Consider the following 7,391-nt stretch of genomic DNA (forward strand, 5'->3'; position numbering starts at 1 on the left):
AGGTTATGGCTTTTTGCTAGGAAGTGTATTATAGGAAAATAAACACCTTTGACACTCTACAAAAGAGAAGACCTTTTCTCTACCTCTCACCTTCTTGGTGTATTCTTTGCAGGTCACATGGTGAGGACTGTAACCATATAATATCTTGTTCATTTACTGCAGAGTTATGAGAGTGGCTCTTCTCATTGTTTGGGTGCGGGTTGGTTAGGCCAGCAGATGCAAGTTTGTTCTTTGATCCTGCTTTCTTCCCTTGGTGGCATAGAAGAGGAAGAATTATGTGGAGGTGTGCAAGAGCAGCGTTGATTTGGTCGGTGTGGGAAGAAAGGAATGCCAGAATTTTCCAAGAGAAGGAGAGAAGCCCAGAAGAGATGAATGAGTGCATTCTAAATAGGGTGATCTTATGGCTAAAATCACTGGATTTATTCCATCAATTCTCATTCAATGATGTGTGGAGGAATTGGTTAGTAGTGGCTAATTGTTCATCCAAAAAAACTAAAGTGAACATGGCTTGGGAACCCCCCTCCTGAAAGATTCTTGAAGCTGAATTTCAATGGGAGCAGTCTTGGTAATCCTGGTCCGTTGGGGGTGGGAGGGGTATTGAGGAATGAGAGTGGAAATGTGATCCTTATTTTCTCAGGACCCATAGGAGTTGGAAACTCTACTAGGGCGGAACTTGCTGCCGCTATCCAGGGAGTACAATTAGCAGTGCAGATAGGTGTGGAACAGATGATAATAGAAGGGGACTCCAAGGTAGTAGTGGGCTGGCTACGAAATCTGGAATCTGTAGTGTGGTGTTTTAAGAATGAAATTAAAAAGTTCAATTGCCTAACAAGAAGTTTGATTGTAAGAATACAATGGGTGGGGAGGTCAGCAAACTCTATGGCTGATGGTCTTGCAAAGCAAGGGGTAGATAGGGAAAGTTTGTATTGGGCTCAATTGTAGACTGAACCTGTCTTCTATCTTTTGTCTTTATTCCTACTGGTAGGAGAGGATGCAGCTCGTGCCTCTCCAAAGGAAGCTTGTAACTGCACTAGTTTTATTAATGAAAGTGATCCTTTTTAATTATAAAGAAAATGTCTGCAAGTTGCTCTTTAGAACTAACATGCAGTAGGTTGTAAGTGGGTATACACTGTTAAGTATTTTCTTGATGATAGTGTAGAGCAGTTGAAAGCTCGCCTGGTTGCCAAGGGATATTCCCAAATGTATGGTATTGACTACACTGAGACCTTCTCTCTGGTTGCTCAAATTGGTCCAATCCGTGTCTTAATATCTCTAGCTGCTATGTACGGTTGGCATTTGTTTCAGCTTGACATCAAGAATGCCTTCTTACATGGTGATCTCCTTGAGGAGGCCTATATGGAGCAACCGCTAGGGTTCGTTGCTTAGGGGGAGGATGGTGGTAAGGTGTGTAGACTAAAGAAGGACATTTATGGACTTAAACAGTTCCCCAGTGTGTGATTTGGTAGATTCAATGAAGTGATGAAGAAGTTTGGCATGAAACAGTGTAAGGTTGATCACTCAATATTCGGCTATGATTCACATTTTGGGAAGATTTTATTGGTGGTTTATATAGATGACATTGTTATTACTGGCAATGACAGGTTGGGAATTGATAGGCTGGAAACCTTTCTACAGGAGCACTTCCAAACAAAGGACCTTGGGAAATTGAAATATTTCTTGGGGATAGAAGTAGCAAGGTTGAAGCAAGGTATTAACCTGTGTCAGAGGAAGTATGTACTTGATTTGCTGGTGGAGACATGATTGTTAGGTGCCAAACCAGTTGAAACACCTATGGAACTAAATACCAAATTGAGTAGTGATGTGGATGAGGAGTTCGAGGACCCTAGAAGGTATAGGAGGGTGGGCAAGCTAAACTACCTAACCATTACACGACTAGATATTTCATTTGCAGTTGGTGTGGTGAGTCAGTTTATGCAAAATCCTAGGGTTCCACATTGGGATGTTGTTCTAAGGATTGTAAGGTATTTGAAGGGAGTTCCTGGTTGTGGCTTGTTATAAAAAGAGTGGAGGAAACCTTGAAATAGAAGGATACACTGGTGCTGATTGGGCTGGTTCTATATCTGTCATAAGGTCCATTACAGGTTATTGTACTTTTCTTGGAGACAATCTGGTGATATGGAAGAATAAAAAGTAGACGGTGGTAGCAAGAAGCAGTGCATAAGCTGAATACAGACCCATGACACATACAACTTGTGAACTAGTGTGGTTGAGAAATCTTCTATAGGAGATGGGGTACTTGATTGACACTTTGATGAAACTTTATTGTGACAACCAGGCTGCAGTCCATATCTCTTCTAATCCAGTTTTTCATGAAAGAACAAAACATATAGAAATTGATTGTCACTTTGTGAGAGAGAAAGTGCTTAGTGGAGTAATAAACACTGCATATGTTAACACAGGAAGTCAATGGACAGATTTGTTCACCAAAGGGTTGAGTCGGGCAAGAGTGGACTATATTTGTAACAAGCTGGGATTATATGATATATACTCACCAGCTTGAGGGGGTGTGTTAGTGTTGACTGTATAAGGGTAGTTCAGTCTTTTTATCTATGTTTGGTGTGAGGTGCAACTACTTAAGTGATGTGTCCCATACTTAAGTAGGGGCATAACAGACTTTTTGTTTTTATTATAGAAAACTATAAATATAACCTGGCTGACTAGAGAGAGTGAATTCTCTAGTTTAAACCAGACTTTTCTTCTCCTCTCTTCTCTTCTTTTCTCTTCTTCTTTCTACTCTCTTCTCTCTTCTATCTCTTTCTATTGTTATTCTTAAACTAATTCTGGTACAGATCTGAATTCTATCAGGCATAATGCCATTGTTCTGAATATGTAGATTTAGCCTGCTTTGCTCCCATATCTCATGAGCTGTTTCTGCCCACATGAAGGTCTTTCTCACTTGTGACAGCATGAACAATAACAACCATGACATCATCATGTTGTTTTCCTGGTTCCACCTATCATGTTCTACACCTCCAGACTGTGGTTCTTTAACTCTACCATTGATATACCCCACTTTCCCTCTTGCAGTTATGTAAAGCTTGATTCCCCTTGACCATTCTAGGGAATCACAGCCATGGGAAAATTCATGTCAAAACCTCCACTCATTCCATTCTGACTAGAGGTCACACTAGACATACCAGAATCCTCAAAAGACATGGTACTTGCTCTCAGTTTAGTCAATTTAGTTAAGGTACTAATTCTCAGTTCAGTCAAGATATTAAAAACTTAGTCCAGTCACAGTTCTAGGCACAAATTAGTTCTTGTTCTCACACAGCATAATCAAATCTGACCACACAACATCACTTGTTCTCAGATTTACCACACTACTGAACCAGTTCAGATGAAAAACATATCAGTATCAGGTCTGACCAGTCCCTTTAAGCAATAATTCACCAATTTGTTTTTTGCCACACAACCACTGTAGTTTAATAGGAATGAAGAAAAAACTGCAGTTACAGAACATGCAGACCTGAACAGCTCACTTTCAGGGCACAAAGAAGGATCACTTGATCCACATAGGCTGAGAAGAAACACTTTCACAGCAGCCACAGGTCAGTAGACCTACATAACCCACTCACCTGGGTACAGAAGGATCAATCGATCCCCAGAGTTGAGAAAAGAAATTGGGAACACCCTTCACAGCATTTGGATTCCCTTCCCTTGGTGTTTTCTGGGCCCACGACCAAGAGGGAAGAGGAAGAACAATACAGCAAGTCTCCTCATGTCAACCAGATGTGCCTTTTCTTTGGATTCAATCCACAATAGACAAAAGAAGAAAGAAAAAAAAATTGGAGGAAGAAAAGGACTGATTGCACTGCTCCTAAACCCAGATCTGTTGCTCTGATACCATGTTTTCTTGGTAAACACACAGCAGAGTATCAGAACAGTGAGAGAAGAGAAGGGAGAAGAGAGAAAAGTTTTGGAGTCAAAAAACATAAGCTGGTGGCGCCAGCCTTTTTGTTATTTATATTAGGGCGACTCACTTTAAAATAAAAGAACGTAAAATTACATATGCTCCCTGTGGCACTAAACTAAAGAAAAGACTAACATATTCAACAGTTTCCATACATAAAAGGTAAATGCCATTGAAATATGGAAACCATTGAAATGTTTTTTTGGAAATCAAAACAACTTCTTGGAATGATGCTTGCCTATTTTAAATGATAATTTTATGTACTTTTGATTGCTCTATGATACCTGCCGTCCCCTGTTGCAACTTTTTTACTAAGAAGCGAGTGACCAAATATTTTTCTCTGGGTCTTCTAGATGGCTTTCTTGTGATCTATTTTTTTAATATTCTTTTATATATAGGTATATGCACTACAAAGATGCACCCCTCTTTTTAGAATATTGTCTATTAATCTAATTTTGAATTGTGTATGAAGATTTCTATATAGCTCTAATCATTGTTCTTAAGCATACTTTGGTGGTTTTGGCGCTTTCCACTAAATTGGGTTGACACAGGTTTCTCCTTCCATTCTTGTAATGAATTTCTTCTAACGTACTGTTAATTTGTTCTGTGTCTTTGGTTTCAATTGTTATTCCTACAAATTTGTATAGAGCAGTGTGTTGGGCTGTCAAGAAACATGTCCAAATTCATCAAAAAAAAAAAAAAAAGAACATGTCCAAAAAATGAATGTGGCAAAAATGCATGAGTGAAAAAACTACAAGGAGTAGGGTCAGAAATGAACTTATTTGAAGGATCCTGAGAGTAGTTCCAATAGGTGATAAACTGAGGGACAGTAAATTAAGATGGTTTGGGCATGTAGATGAGGTACCACGGTGTTTTCCTTTACGGACTGCAATGGGAAGATCAAGGTCATCAAAAGGGGGTGAAGGTTCAACAGGAGGGGGTGAAGGCTCAACAATGGAAGGTATCTCATCATTAATGGAAGATGAAGGAATAGTGGTATTTGGATCTGGATCCACAGAAGGAATTGGGGCTGGCATGGACTACTGATGATGACCGAAATCATCACCGTATGTGATAAATTCTCAAATCCCGACACCTTTGACAACCCTCTCCATTACACCCCTCTTTAGTAACTAGAACAGGTAATGGAGTTTTTAATGAATGAATCCCCACTTCACTATACTCCCCCTGAGAAGAAACCGTAGGATAATAAGGTACGTCCTCAAAGAAAGTGACATCCATAGAGACAAACCTCCTCCCAGAAGTAGGTTCATAGTAGCAATATCCCTTTTGAGTTTGTTTATAACCAAGGAAAATGCATTTTGAGGCTTTATGATCAAATTTGGAACGATGAGGACCAAGGGTCTGAACAAAGCAAGTACAACCAAAGGTTTTAAGGGGAACGATGAACAACTCTTTATCAGGGTATAAAAGGGTGAATGGAGGTTTCATGCCAAGAACCCGTGAAGGAATTCAGTTGATGAGATATACAGCTATATGAATGGCATCCCCCCCAGAAATGTATAGGCACATTGGAGTTAAACATGATGCTTCTAGCCACCTCCAATATGTATCTATTCTTCCTCTCAGCAACCCCATTCTGCTAAGGAGTATGAGGACAGGTACTTTGATGGGTGATCCCATGGTCAAGGAAATATGAGGCTAATGGTTATGCAAAATACTCTTTTGCATTATCGGATTTGAAAATTTTGATTTTGATCCCAAACTGGGTTAAAATCATCTAATGGAAGATTTGGGTTAATGCAGGAACCTCATCTCGAGAACGCACAAGGTAAATTCAAGAAAACCGGGTATAGTCATCAACAAACAACAAAAAGTATCTGTACCCCCCCATAGCAGTGATATGATAAGGTCCCCAAACATCGGTATGCACAATTTCAAAAGGAATACTACTTCTTTTATTACTTAATGTATGTAGTTCTACAATGCTTTGCAAGCTCACAACTTTCACATTTCAAGTTGGACATCTAGACAGACTCAAACAAACTAGGAAACAAATTTTTCAAAGACTTAAAAGATAAATGACCCAACCGATTATGCCAAAGCATAACCTGACCAACAGACTGAGAAACAAAAGACCTCCTAACTTCACTATCTTCCCCATGTGAGCTCCCTCCAAGCAGGTAGATTCCATTTGTCTTACGGCCAATACTAATCACTTTCTTCGTCTCCAAGTCCTAAAATACACATCGGTCAGGAAAGAAAGTTGCTGAACAGTTTTGGGTTTTAGTAATGCTACTAACTGAAAGAAAATTGTATTGAGTTTAGGAACATGCAAAACAGAAGACAAAGAAATTGAACTAGACAACTTGATGTCTCCCTTGCCAGAGATGGGAACAAGAGAGCCATCAGCAATAGACACTTTGTCTCTGCCAGAGGATAAGTAGTAGGTAGTGAACAGTGAGGACAAGCTAGTCATATGATCAGATGCACCTAAATCTATCACCCAACAAAGTTCAGTGTTACTTGGGGCTGAAGCATGATAAGCTGAGGCCCATGTACCTGAATGAGCAAAAACTGAAGTTGGAGTAGATGTTGTGACTGATGGCTGAGACAAAGGTGCTGAATTACCAACTTCACTCTCCAACTGAGTCAGAGAAGCCCGAACATCAGCTAAGGTGCCTAGGGATGTGGCTCTTGTGCCCGATGAGGTTGTACTGTACTACTGTCAGTAGTAACCGCCACATTGGCATTCCCCTTTTTATTTATGAGTTTTGCTAGAACTAGGTGTGGATGTAACTTCCAACAGGTGTCCTTGGTATGTTTTGGCTTTTTGCAATGTTCACATTACTAGGTCCCTCTTGTCTTCCTTCTTACTATCTCTCTCCTTATCACCCCAAACTTAGGTTTAATTGCTGCCAAGGCTGATGCTGCAACATAACCTTTCTCCTACTCTCTTCACTGTGCACCAAGGAGTAGGCTTGTGATAAGGTCACATTGTCTCTCGTTAGAAGTTGCTGTCTCACAATGTCGTATTCAAAATTCAGACCAGCTAGGAACTCAAACACCCTATTAGTTTCAATTTGCTTTCTGTAAGTCTATGCATCCTTCTAATTTTCCCACTCAATTGTTTCTAGATGGTCAATTTCATGCCATAAGGATTTCAAATTTGAGAAGTAAACCAAGACTGGTTTCTCTCCTTGCTTAAGATTATTTACTTTGCATTTCAGCTCATAAGCCCTAACAACATTAAGGGGTTGGGAGTAGGTCTCTTTCATGATATCCCAAATTTCCTTGGCTGTTTTTGCCCACAAGTAGTTTCGGCTGATGTGTGGCTGCATGGAGTTGCACAGCCATGTCATAACCAAATAGTTCTCCTGAACCCATTTGGCATAGGTTTGGTCCTCCTTGATTGGTTCCTTCACATCCCCCAACAAATAATTTAGTTTCCCTCTACCCCCAATAGCCACCATGGCTGATTGGGCCCACTCCAAGT

This window comes from Nelumbo nucifera, chromosome 7 (genome assembly GCF_055504915.1).
Source record: "Nelumbo nucifera cultivar China Antique chromosome 7, China Antique-T2T, whole genome shotgun sequence".
Lineage (NCBI taxonomy): Eukaryota > Viridiplantae > Streptophyta > Magnoliopsida > Proteales > Nelumbonaceae > Nelumbo > Nelumbo nucifera.